This window comes from Emys orbicularis, chromosome 1, assembly GCF_028017835.1.
Source record: "Emys orbicularis isolate rEmyOrb1 chromosome 1, rEmyOrb1.hap1, whole genome shotgun sequence".
Taxonomy (NCBI): Eukaryota; Metazoa; Chordata; order Testudines; family Emydidae; genus Emys; species Emys orbicularis.
Genome location: NC_088683.1, coordinates 727686 through 741943, shown reverse-complemented (window position 1 = coordinate 741943; position 14258 = coordinate 727686). Strand labels below are relative to the sequence as shown.

General features: G+C 46.8%; 1 protein-coding gene across 1 annotated transcript in view; it reads right to left on the bottom strand.

Annotated features, from left to right (window-relative positions):
• The window catches only part of SHANK3 (SH3 and multiple ankyrin repeat domains 3), a 610715-nt gene that overhangs the window by 499018 nt on the left and 97439 nt on the right, over nt 1–14258 (bottom strand). The gene's annotated exons all lie outside the window — the stretch shown is intronic.

Sequence of the window (14258 nt, the reverse complement as noted above, 5' to 3'; positions counted from 1 at the left end):
AGGGACACATTTCCTGCCCCAGAGATTGGGGACAGTTGAAGCGTATCATTGAAGCCAGAGCCATTGGAGCAAATAACTATCTCCCCCTGCCCTCCACCCAAGTCCCCAAGACACACCTCTACCCTCCCACTAGATATCTTCTATTCATATACACCATAAATCGAAACATTTTCAGCATATAAAACTGTGACACAGACACACTATAAACTGAAGTCTCAGCAGTTATGTGATTTTTAGCAACAACTTCTCCAGCAAGACCACACACTGCTTGAAACCTAAGGTGACATGCCAGCTTCCTGTTAGGCAGTAAAGTCAAGCTGATGCATGTAAAATGTATGGCGGATGGCTTTATTTGTATCTCTTGTTTACACTCTGTTGTCCCCAGTCAACATTTTAAAGTGGTATAATCCATCTATCTGCCTCTTGCACTTAAAGCACTTAAGTGAGATGAGATCAGGCTCCTTGAACATTGACTCTTATTGTGAGATTTTTATAACTGGAGTCACTGTCGCTTTTACTCTCTACTTCATAACTGTGCTTTTATTATTGATGTCACTTTCAGCCGTGGGCCTCCCAAATGGGGCCAGCAATTAGACCTGTTCTCAAGGGGGTTGTCTTTTCTCAGCTGCACACAGGTCCTCCTTTTAAGACTGTGGATTTTTTTTCAATTATAATTTTTAGCAAATATATTTATTTAAGCAAATTCCACACAAATGCGTAGGTTCCAGAAGTTGCTGATTTGAGGAGACAGCCCCAAGCAGATAGACAGCAGACCTACATGAGCACAACGGAGCTTGAACATGCTCATTCCCCAAGGGGCTTTAGTTCAGCTTCCCAGATTTGTGTCACAGGAATTTCTTCCTCTGAGACGTGTGTTATCAAACCCTGCAATAGCCAGCTTTGATGGAAGTGTGCAAGGTCTTTGGGGCAGTGCCTATCACAAAAGAAATAATATTAATAATGATCTGGCTAGTATGAGTCTCAGAAAAAAACCCTGTCTACAATGTTCAAGGAAACCACCCCAGAACTCTGCAAGCAAAGACCAAAAGAGCCCTTATGGCTCCACCAGCAATCAGCATCCAGCAGCACCCTCCTTGCTGGGAAGATGGTGGAGGGAAGTCAGCTGGATACAGTCACCAATGCAATAAAGCTTCAAAGTGATCCAGTTTGAAGTGAATCTGCACGGGGCTTTGAACTCAGCTTAAACCAGGATCATATGTGATTTAGCTAGTCAGTGCAGACAGGGCCAAAGGATATCAAAATATTTTTCTAATGCTATGCTGGCACCTACAGCAAGCCCCTAAAACCAGCTGAGAACCAGTCCCAGTTCAGCATGAGAAATAAGAGTCCAGGAAAATGAGACCCTGGGAACATAACATACATCCGTTGTTGCTCTCCTTCCCAACAGCCACCACAGCAAGTGCTGCAGCTCTGAACCTGGGGTAACATTTAAATGCCAGTGAGAGGCCAGGGAAGTGAAGACATATAGAGGATTCAATTTTACGAGACACCAAAACCTGAAGCTTGAAGAAATCAACGTGCAAATTCAGTTGCGGCACATTCTGATACTCTGAATGCCCCTGGCAGAACAACAGAGCAGGGCCACAGACAAAGGCAGAGGAGAGGAATTCCTGGTTTATTAGAAAGTGCTGAACCTGAAGCCTGATCACCTTTCCCTCCAAGTCCACGTCCCACCCCAGCTTCCCTGCTTCACAAGAGGCCCCCCATTGAGACATTCTCTGATCATCAGCCAAGGAAAAGCAGCCTATGACAGCAGATGAAATGAGCACCAAATTAAGCTGAGGAACACTGCAGCTGGCTCACTAGGACATGAGAAGCAGCTCAGAAAGCAAAGAGGATCCAGGTCATTAGGGCTGGACGGTGCTGGCAAAGGTTACCAGGATATCATGTTCCTCAGTACAAACAGTATGATAGAGTGAGCGCTGCTGGAGAGGAGGACATGGCATCAATTTCTGTATGCCCCAAACCTCCCTGCCTCCTAACAATGGTGAAACACCCCTCAAACCTCACCTGCTCCCCAACATTGGTGAACCATTCCCCAAACATCTCCTCACACTCCAACAGCAAAAGAGAAATAAACCCTCCCAAGCCCCTTCCCAAACATCTTCAGATATTTCCACACTGTTATAATATCCTTCCCACCCACAACTTATCCAAACTGTAGTGATTTAACTCTGATCACCCCAGGCCCACACCCTCCAATTTCAATATATTTCAGTACCTTGCACTAGAACAGGGGTCGGCAACCTTTCAGAAGTGGTGTGCCGAGTCTTCATTTACTCACTCTAATTTAAGGTTTCGCATGCCAGTAATACATTTTAACGTTTTTAGAAGGTTGCTTTCTATAAGTCTATAATATATAACTAAACTATTGTTGTATGTAAAGTAAATAAGGTTTTTAAAAAGGTGTTTAAAAAAGGTTTAAGGTGTTTAAGAAGCTTAATTTAAAATTAAATTAAAATGCAGAGCCCCCCGGACTGGTGGCCAGGACCCAGGCAGTGTGAGCGCCACTGAAAATCAGCTCGTGTGCCGCCTTTGGCACGCGTGACAGAGGTTGCCTACCCCTGCACTAGAACCATCTACCTCTTGTATACACAAATTTGCCTCTAAAGTTTCCCATTGCTGCCCACACTGGGAATGCCCCATAGGAGGAGCACTAGCATAGAAAAGATGCCAGCCATCACCAGTTTTCTTATCACCATGTCACTAATCCTTCCCAAGGCAATTCTAAATGACCTGGTGGTAAAAACGGTGGTGGTCGGCACCCTGTCACATACACTAGTACTCCTACTGGTGCTTGCGCCCATGGAGCTGAACTGGTGTTAGCAAGAGTGGAAAATTTGGGAGAAAAAATAGTTAGTGTGGGCACAGGCAAAGGGTGTGCACATGTGGTATGATTCCTCAGGAACCCAAAACTGCATTGGCCATTTTTCTGCCTCATCACACTGCAAACATACTCTCCCCACTCAGTCTCACCTTGCTGCTGCGGCTCTGTGGGCTTCTCCTGCCCATTGAGGACATGTTATTTTGGATTACCTTTTTCCACATGCATTAGCAATAGTTTGCACATTTCCAGGGTCCAATCAGACTTTCCTCTTGTACACTTCATTCCACAGGATGGCAGCACACACACAAAAACAGGACAACAACCCTCCCATTGGAAACCAGTAATCTTCCTGCACCGCTGTCAAGAGGCTGCTTTGTACTCTTCCTGGAGTCTTTGGGAATGCAAGAGTGTCTCTCCACTGTGTCTCTTTCCTCACTAGTCCCAAACAGCTTGAGTCTGCTCTAGTTTCTCCTCCCGGGCAGACTTGATTCTTGAATATTAATGAGAACATGCCAGCTGCATGTTCTTTAATGTCTGGCAAAGGACCCCCAGACACCCTTCCAAACCCTTTCCCTCTGCTTTCTTCTCCCTCTCTCTTTCAACCTGCAACCCAATCCAGCTAAGAAGGCTGTCACTACAGACCAGGGCTGAAATCCTGCTTCACGGAAGTCCCATGGAAAGACAAAACTCCCATTCACTTCAGTGGGGAAAGATTTCACCCCAGGATTCTGCATGATGCAATGTCATCAAATGACAGTTTAATATTCACTTTCATCTTAAACAATGTTGATACACTAAAGAGGGGGGTCTTGCTCCCACCAACTGACCGCAGCAGGATCCAGAACCCAGCATGCTAGTGCTGGATCCAGACTCCTGTGCTCTGAGCACAGCAGGATCGAGAGCCAAGCATGATAGTGCTGCATTCATGCACTTCCATCCATTCTCCTGTTCACAATCTAGACTCCAACAATTCCATCATCCCTCTCACTCCCTTTGTTCCCTTATTCTGTTCCCCAACTCAACTACCAGACAATCTCCACGTCATCCTTCAAATCCCTCCTCAGAACCACCTCTTTCTATAATCCCAGAAATGTGCCTTTAATTCGCAATAAACAAGTAAAAATTTTAGTGTTTCAATAAACCATGGTGCTAATGTGATGCACATTGTACCATCCCCGTTGCCTGTTTGCTTCTTCCTCTACTCCTGGGTCTATATTTTGTCTGTATGTTGTCCATTCAGACTGCATGTGCCCCCAGGCATAGACTTGTCTTACTCTACCCCCGTAAAACACCTTCCATGTACTGGGTGCTATTATATTATTGGTTATTTTCACTCTATCCACACTCTGGGTTTTTTCCAAAACACAACACACAGTTCCTGCACAAAGAGCTTCCAATCTAAATGCTGACATGAGGCGAAGAGAAGTTGACATGCCGTAAGGAAGAGGAGGGCAGGGTCACAGCAATATCAGCACAAAGGGTTGCAGGTGCCTAAACTGAGTATCTTGGTGGTCTAATTAAAGTTTGATTTATTAATTCAGTAATAGTAGTCATTGACTCATCAGATAATAACCCTCATCCTCTTCGCAGAGAAGAATTCATGCCCTAGGACACTGGCTACCACACAGACAGCCACCAGGTGCAGAGGGAGCAGCTCACTAGCGACGTGTTAAAGGTAGGAATTGTTAAGATCTATGAAAACACCAGCTCCTTTCAGACCCTCACCACAGGCGGCAAAATTCTCAGAGGCAGAAGGATTCTTCTCTGGTTGCATCGTGTCCTGTGTTTGGAACAAAAAGTGCAAAACCAAACTCCTGCTGCAGAGCTTGAAGTGCAGCATGAACTGGGGGTTTGAGGTTCATGAGACCATTACACCCACTTTTTTCCTGAATAACTTTGAGATCTGTGCTGGTGACCTTCAGAGCACAGATCAAGATTATCCAGTTTTAACTGGGACAACATATGTCTTGAGAAACCTCTCTCTTCAGAGTAACCTGTTTCTTTTCTACTGAGGAAAGCAAAAAAGATCCAGGAAGCGAACATAGCGTTTTTCCCTAAGGTGTATCCTGTCACACTGGACAGGAGTTGGGCCGGGTCAGATACCTGGAGATCAGAGCCCGAGACAGAGACATGTGAGAGGACAAACCAGGAGATAGGCAGGGTCAGGTTACCAGGAGATCAGCAGCAGGCGCAGGTATTCCAGGGGAAGCAGTCTGAAGCAGGGTGAACCCAGCTGCATGGACAAAATTCTGTTCCTGTGCTGGGTTTAAATAGGAGCTGTGAACCAATCAGGACCCCCAGTATTCCGCCAATCAGCTCCCAGGACTGGGGTCCTCTGTCAGAGTTCAGCTCCTATTCCAACAACAGTTAGCAGGTCACCAAGTAGCAGGTTGGGGGCGTACGAGCTCCAAAGCACCTATGTGGGCCAGGGTTCAAGACCCTGAGTCCCTGACAGATGTTCTATTGGCAGTCACTAGCTGCAATCTGGGAGAATCCATGCTTGCTAAATATAAATGTGGGCAGGGTCTGCTACTGGCCTAGATGGGGAGAGAGCAGGCTGTGTGGGGCAAGACAAGAAGCAGAGGGACAGGGAAGGATTCAAAGTGAATCGTTCTGTTGTGGTCACACATAAAAATACACGTGTTTTTATTAAGAAGGCACTCGACAGAAAACAGGGAAATCATTCTTAGTACTCATCTGCGCCTTCACTGGAGAGACAAATTGCACACACCAGGCACTACAGCACTCTGGGCTGCTCTGCCAGGTGATTCTTCAATGCAGCTACACGTAACTCCAATTTACTCTCAGAAGTGTTGCTGTTCGAGCATTAATTTTGCAAGTAAAGAATTAAATCCCTCAGATCCTTGGCTCTCTGCTCTGTGAGCCCAGGTCTGCTTCCTAATTGGACTGGGAGTCTTCATGGTCAGAAGAGCTGGTTCATGAAATACTAGTAGTAGGAAACTCCTGGAAAGTTACTTTTTCCATTAGAGAGCAAGAAAGGAATCGGTGGGGGAAGAAGCTGCAGTGCTGCTGGGCAAGGGAACGGCATTCGGACTTTAGATCATGCCGAAAACGTTTATTTACTTACATACTAATTTGAAACAAGATGCAGCAGTGAGCGTAACAAAGAACAGGGATGAGGGTTACAATATGAAGATCACTTGATTGCATAGGTTAGTCACACAACTTGCTGGTTCAGAACCATTTGATTATTGACAGTTGCTCAACACTCCCCATTATAAGACCCTGTTTTCAGTTACTTATAATTTCGCCAGCTTTACCCATTTGGAATGAAGTTTTCCATGCCAGGTGCCTGACTCAAGCTGAACTGGGAGGGTGGTGTTCAGCTAAAACAAACCAGCTCTTGCTGAGAATGATGTTGGGGGAAATATATAGTTTTAGCCATGTTAAAAAAGCCTCTTACAATCGTTTCTCTGAGAACATCCACCAGCCCCATGCTTTGGAGCAAAGAGATGAAATTTGGGGTGGTTTTTGTGTCAAGGATGTGCCTTTTGCTGTCTCCATGACAACTCACCCAAGTGTGCCCAAGTTATAAGCCTCTGAAAAAAATCACAATTTGCACAGTCTCAGTAGAGATTTGTTAATTTGGCAGCTAAATTCTCTGAAGATTTTGCCTGCACTGAGTATGCTCCATCCCCTCACAGCTCCTATGTGCTGACCTTGGGTGGAGGAGCTGAGATGGACTTTCCAGGCAATTGCTGGTCCAGGCCACTCTGGGCTGCTATAGCACTGGGCACAGACCTGAGAGCAGAAGGCTGTCTTTCCTCCGTGCTCCCTCTGCTAGCACCAGACAGTGGGGAGAAGGAAAGAAGCAGCCTGATTCTAAAGCAGACAGATGAGAACAGGGGCAGGAGCTTGGAGGGGAGGGGGGGTTAGTAGCAGGAGCTGGAGGAGGGGAAGGGGAGGAGCAGAGGGGGGCAGAATATATGAGATGGGGGTAGGAATAAAGGAGGAGAGAGAGGCAGGAGAAAAGGGAGGGGGAGCAGGGCAGGAGCTTGGGATAGGGAGGATAGGAGTGGCAGGGAAAATGGGTAAGAGCTGGGCATGGGAGTGAAGACAGGAGCTGAGGGAAGCTGGAGGAGGAATCAGGCATGGAGTGCACAGGGGCAGGATGTGGGACAGGAGCAGCCTGATAGGGAGAGCCTGGGGGTGGACAGGGACAGAGGGTCTGTAGCCACTAGAGAACGCTCCCCTACCAAAGGCTCTAGTGCATTCAGTTTTTCTTGAGTTTCAGCATTCCTTTGCTGTCTAGCAAATAGCTGGGAAACAGGCAAAATATCTCTCAGTGGCAGGTCCACAGAGACGATAACAATGTGCTTCTGCTACCAGTTATTCTGTTAGCTGGATTTCAGAGTGGTAGCCATGTTAGTCTGTATCAGCAAAAACAACGAGGAGTCCTTGTGGCACCTGTAGAGACCTGTGCTGTGGCTGCAAAGGTCCCATTCCCGCTCATAACCCACATGGAGGGTCAGTATGGCTCCATCTGGTGGGAATTTTTTATTTTAAAATTTGACATTTAAAAATATAAAACAAAAATTGCATCCTAGGAAACTACATTAAAAGCAAGTTAAGGTGGCAAGGTCCAGCACTCAAAAGTTAGGAAATGCCAGAATTCAGGTTGCCTGGGCAGATGTTTGTAAGAGAAGTAACCTCCATTTCTGTGTGTATTCCACACGTGGGTGATTGACAAGCAATATTCAGAGGTGGGTGCAAGGAAGCCAGCAATAAAAATGAGTGCAGTAGCGCATATCCCACTGCCGCATCCACTGAGAGGCCTGGCCTAGAACATAATACCAGCAAACACATGTATGGAGCTCCAGGTGGCTGCTCTGCATTTGTCCTGCACTGGGACCTCCTACAGGGATGCTACCATAGCAGCCTGCGCTCTCGTCGAGTGGGCTGTTATACCACCGGGAGGTGGGAGGCAAGCCAATTTGTAGCCAGAATCCCAGTTAGAAATCCTCTGAGATGATATAGTTTGACAACAGGATCTCTCTGCTATTGCGAAGAAGAGTCTTGAAGACTTCCTGATGGGCTTGATTGTTTGCAGGTAAAAGGCCACTGTATGCCTCACGTCGAGGGAGTGAAGTCTCTTCAGACAAAGCGCTGGGTTTTGAGAAAAGAAAAGGCAAGTGAATACACTGGTTAAGGCGGAATTCGGAGATAGCCTTGGGTAGAAATTTAGGTTGAAGGCAAAGGGGTTCTTTGTCCTTGTGAAATACCCTAAAGGAGGAGTCCGTCATGAGGGCTGCCAGTTCACTGACCCTCCTGGCTGAAGTGATGGCCCTAGAAATGCCACCATCATGGATAGGTGGGTCATGGAACATATTGCTAAGGGTTCAAACGGAGGACCAACAAGTTTTGACAACACAAGGTTATGATCCCATAATGGTGTTAATTTAATGACTGACTGCCTCCAGACAGAGCAGGAGAGATCTTGCTTCTCCCTGTTTATGTAGACCACAGTGGAGATATTGTCCAGTATCACTTGGATGTGGAGGGAGCAAATGAGTAGGAGGAAGGCCTTGCATGCAAGATGGACTGCCCACAGCTCCAGGATGTTGATATGTAGTCTGGCCTCCCGTGGGGTCCAGGTGCCCCCTGCAGTGTGACTGTTCAAGTGGGTGCCCCACTCCAGAAGGGACGCATGTGTTACAATAGTGACACTGGGAGTGGGAAGGGAGAAAGGAACTCCCACTTGTACCACCAAGTGAAGGAGGGAATGATTCTGGTGGGAACGGCCACCCTGGAGCTGATATGGTGTTTACTGGTGAGCAGACTGAACTGAGCCAGGCCTGCAGGCAACGTAGATGAAGCCTGGCAAAGGGTGTCGCATAAGTACACGTTGCCATGTGACCTAGCAGTGATAGTCCTCGGTCTGCAGGAAATCAAAGAAATTAGGCTGTACATTGTTTGAAACCTTTCTACAGGCAGGAAAGCTCTTGCGCAAACAGAATCCAGCGTTGCCCCTGTAAAGTTTATTGTCCTCGTGGGGGATTAAAAGAACTTGTCCCGTTCAGCAAACCCCTATAGCTGCAAGATTTTAAAAGAGGAATTAAATAGCCAACCTGATCTCCTGTCAAAAGCAACCTATCAGGAGCCAGTCATTGAGCCACGGAAAGACCATGTGGCCCTGACGTCTCATCTGGGTGCAACAGAGAAAACTTTTGTAAACACTCTGGGTGCCATTTCTAGTCCGAAGGGGAGGACTCAGAATTGGAAGTGCTCCCAGCCCAGCATAAACGATAGGAAATTCCTGTGGGAAATATGCATCTTTCACGTCAAGAGCCTCGAACCATTCAAGAAGGGATTATTGATGCCAACGTAACCATCCTGAATTTCGACTTCTGAATGAAGATGTTGAGTTGTTGAAGATCTGGAATGGATTTCAGGAAGGTGGATTTTGGTAAGCTCAGAGAGCTGATAGGTAAGGTCCCATGGGAATCAAGACTGAGGGGAAAAACAACTGAGGAGAGTTGGCAGTTTTTCAAAGGGACACTATTAAGGGCCCAAAAGCAAGCTATTCCGCTGGTTAGGAAAGATAGAAAATGTGGCAAAAGACCACCTTGGCTTAACCACGAGATCTTGCATGATCTAAAAAATAAAAAGGAGTCATATAAAAAATGGAAACTAGGACAGATTACAAAGGATGAATATAGGCAAACAACACAGGAATGCAGGGGCAAGATTAGAAAGGCAAAGGCACAAAATGAGCTCAAACTAGCTACGGGAATAAAGGGAAACAAGAAGACTTTTTATCAATACATTAGAAGCAAGAGGAAGACCAAAGACAGGGTAGGCCCACTGCTTAGTGAAGAGGGAGAAACAGTAACAGGAAACTTGGAAATGGCAGAGATGCTTAATGACTTCTTTGTTTCGGTCTTCACCGAGAAGTCTGAAGGAATGCCTAACATAGTGAATGCTAATGGGAAGGGGATAGGTTTAGCAGATAAAATAAAAAAAGAAGAAGTTAAAAATCACTTAGAAAAGTTAGATGCCTGCAAGTCACCAGGGCCTGATGAAATGCATCCTAGAATACTCAAGGAACTAATAGAGGAGGTATCTGAGCCTCTAGCTATTATCTTTGGAAAATCATGGGAGACGGGAGAGATTCCAGAAGACTGGAAAAGGGCAAATATAGTGCCCATCTATAAAAAGGGAAATAAAAACAACCCAGGAAACTACAGACCAGTTAGTTTAACTTCTGTGCCAGGGAAGATAATGGAGCAAGTAATTAAGGAAATCATCTGCAAACACTTGGAAGGTGGCAAGGTGATAGGGAACAGCCAGCATGGATTTGTAAAGAACAAATCATGTCAAACCAATCTGATAGCTTTCTTCGATAGGATAACGAGTCTTGTGGATAAGGGAGAAGCTGTGGATGTGGTATACCTAGACTTTAGTAAGGCATTTGATACGGTCTCGCATGATATTCTTATCAACAAACTAGGCAAATACAATTTAGATGGGGCTACTATAAGGTGGGTGCATAACTGGCTGGATAACCGTACTCAGAGAGTTGTTATTAATGGTTCCCAATCCTGCTGGAAAGGCATAACGAGTGGGGTTCCGCAGGGGTCTGTTTTGGGACCGGCTCTGTTCAATATCTTCATTAACGACTTAGATATTGGCATAGAAAGTACGCTTATTAAGTTTGCGGATGATACCAAACTGGGAGGGATTGCAACTGCTTTGGAGGACAGGGTCATAATTCAAAATGATCTGGACAAATTGGAGAAATGGTCTGAGTTAAACAGGATGAAGTTTAACAAAGACAAATGCAAAGTGCTCCACTTAGGAAGAAAAAATCAGTTTCACACATACAGAATGGGAAGAGACTGTCTAGGAAGGAGTACGGCAGAAAGGGATCTAGGGGTTATAGTGGACCACAAGCTAAATATGAGTCAACAGTGTGATGCTGTTGCAAAAAAAAACAAACATGATTCTGGGATGTATTAACAGGTGTGTTGTGAGCAAGACATGAGAAGTCATTCTTCCGCTCTACTCTGCTCTGGTTAGGCCTCAGCTGGAGTATTGTGTCCAGTTTTGGGCACCGCATTTCAAGAAAGATGTGGAGAAATTGGAAAGGGTCCAGAGAAGAGCAACAAGAATGATTAAAGGTCTTGAGAACATGACCTATGAAGGAAGACTGAAAGAATTGGGTTTGTTTAGTTTGGAAAAGAGAAGACTGAGAGGGGACATGATAGCAGTTTTCAGGTATCTAAAAGGGTGTCATAAGGAGGAGGGAGAAAACTTGTTCACCTTAGCCTCTAAGGATAGAACAAGAAGCAATGGGCTTAAAATGCAGCAAGGGAGGTCTAGGTTGGACATTAGGAAAAAGTTCCTAACTGTCAGGGTGGTTAAACACTGGAATAAATTGCCTAGGGAGGTTGTGGAATCTCCATCTCTGGAGATATTTAAGAGTAGGTTAGATAAATGTCTATCAGGGATGGTCTAGACAGTATTTGGTCCTGCCATGCGGGCAGGGGACTGGACTCGATGACCTCTCGAGGTCCCTTCCAGTCCTAGAATCTATGAATCTATGAATCTATGGAATGGGTCTCCACCTACTGTCTTTTTTGGGGACCAGGACATATGGACACTAGAACCCTCTTCCTTGATACTGAGGCAGGATGCGCTCTGTTGACCCTTGTGCAATAGGGATTCTGCTTCCTGATGAAGCATCACCTCATAAGAGTGGTCCCCAAAAGGGGACCAGGAAGTGGGTTTGTGAGAAGGGAGGGAGAGGAATTCTATGCAGTATCCCTGATGGACAATCTCCAAGACCCAACTGTCCATCATGATTAGCTCCTAGTTGTGGGTGAACAGAGTGAGACAGCCTCCAAAGGTGACAGAAGAAGGGGCAGGTAGCATCAGAGATGGCAAATAGGTCTCAACTAAAACGTCAAAAGTGGTTGCTAGCAGTGGGCTGGGAATGGGTCACAGATGTGGTGGTAGAGGGGGTGAAAAAGCAGGGGCTCTGAGTCTTTTTGCTTGTGTGGAGGCTCAGCAGGACACTGGTAGTAGAACAAAGGAGGAGGAGGCGGACGAGGAGGCTGTCTTGGTTGAAAGGTTTGGTGCATCCTCCTTGGGCTGGTGTGTAGATCCCCAGGGAGCAAAGAGTAGACTTTGAATCCTTTAACAAGTGGAGAAAGTCATCAGTCTTCTGGTTAAAGTTGCTGGACTCATCAAAGGGAAGGGCTTGGATAGCGTTTTGCACCTCCCTGGGGGAGTCCAAGGATTGCAAATCCCACCTCATTACAATACCTATGGCCAAGTCTCTGGATGTTGTACCTGCTGCATCAACTGCAGCCCGAAGGGCCATTTTTGCCACCAGTCTGAACCTCCTCTAAACGGGAGAGGAACTGGGTACTGTCCTCAGCAGAAAGTTTCTCCTAAGAGGCCGCCAGCCTGTAGTAGTTATTAAAGTCCTAGTTGGCTAGCAGGGCCTGGTAATTGGCAATGAGGAACTGCAACCTGCAGAGGAGAAGACCTTTCTCCCCAGAGGTCGAGTCTCTTGGAGCCTTTGTCTGATGAGGTAGGCCACAGGTATTATGACCTATTTCATTTCATAGCAGACTGTACCACTAGAGAGCTGGGAGCAGGGTGAGAGAAGAAAAATTCAGCTCCCTTTGCTAGAACAAAATAGCACCTCTCAGTCCTCTGGGGTGTGGGGGCGCAGGACGCTGGGGTGTGCCAGACCCATCTCACCAGTTCCATTATGGCCTCATTAACTGAGAGGGCTACCTTACTTGGGCCCTGAGGCTGCAGAATGTCCAACAGTCAGTGGTGTGGGTCTTGGACTTCCTCCAGAGATATAAGGAGATCGTTAGCCACTCTTCATAATAAGTCCTATTGCTTGTAGTCATCTGGTGGGGATGAGGAGGAAGGAGAGATCGTCTCATCTGGGGAAGAGGACGCAATTCCCATCAGAATCGTTGGTACCTATAGCTCCAGTTCAACATCCACCTCATCCTCATACACCGATGGAACAGGCTGTTGACATATGGGAGAAGAATGAGAAAGACTCCTGGGTGGGTCCCGGACATCTGGTATAGGGATCCCACAGCCCCCAATAAAGCCATAAAGAGGGGCCAACCATTTGAGGGGGAACCCATGGCATGGAAAACCATCAGTCCCTAGGGAGGTCATGTCCATAAGGGTAGCAACTAAGTCCTGGATCGCCTATCCAGGTTTGGCTTTCTCTATGGCAATGAAGGAGGGACGGCTCATCAGATTAATCCAATGTCAGTATCGAGGTGATCCTGCCTGGCAGTTGTAAGTGAAATGGTTCCTGGGAAATTGAAGTAGCATCATCTTCTGGTGTAGTAATGTCCCTCAGGAGGGCTGTGCCAGAGAAGAGGGAAGGCTGCAGGCGGAAAAGGAAGATAGCCTCTGATGCCATGTAGATCTTTGTGCCCCCCAATGTGCGAAGGGTTTCAATGGCTGGCACCAACAGTACCGGAGCATCTTTAGTCATAGTGCATTCCTTGGGCAGATGAGTTGGTACCATAGTGTCCGGAGCCACACTCATTGATGGGACCAGCAGATGACGGTCCTTATGCTTCGGTACTCAAATCACCAACGGAAACAGTGGATCCTTCTTCCTGCACGTTTTACTTTCCTGTCTGGGTTTATCTTTGCAGAACCAGTTCCTTAATGTCTGTGCATCCGAAGAAGTGGGTTGTAGCCCACGAAAGCTTATGCTCTAATAAATTTGTTAGTCTCTAAGGTGCCACAAGTACTCCTGTTATTTTAATGTCTGTTGTGACAGACCCAGACCAGTGGGGTACAGGAGTCTGGTAGAGGGCAAATATACCGGTCACTGGATGAGTAGTTTTCTGTTCCCTGAGTGACCGGAGCAGGGGCTGCACTAGGGTAATCAGGAACCTGCTAGAACCAGTTAAGGCAGGCAGGCTACTTAGGACACCTGGAGCCAATTAAGAAGCTGCTAGAATCAATTAAGGCAGGCTAATCAGGGCACCTGGGTTTTAAAAAGGAGCTCACTTCAGTTTGTGGTGCGAGTGTGAGGAGCTGGGAGCAAGAGGCGCAAGGAGCTGAGAGTGAGAGGGTGTGCTGCTGGAGGACTGAGGAGCACAAGCGTTATCAGACACCAGGAGGAAGGTCCTGTGGTGAGAATAAGGAAGGTGTTTGGAGGAGGCCATGGGGAAGTAGCCCAGGGAGTTGTAGCTGTCATGCAGCTGTTACAGGAGGCACTATAGACAGCTGCAGTCCACAGGGCCCTGGGCTGGAACCCGGAGTAGAGGGCGGGCCCGGGTTCCCCCCAAACCTCCCAATTGACCTGGACTGTGGGTTCTTCCAGAGGGGAAGGTCTCTGGGCTGTTCCCCAACCCACATGGTGAATCTCTGAGGCAAGAAAATCCGCCAA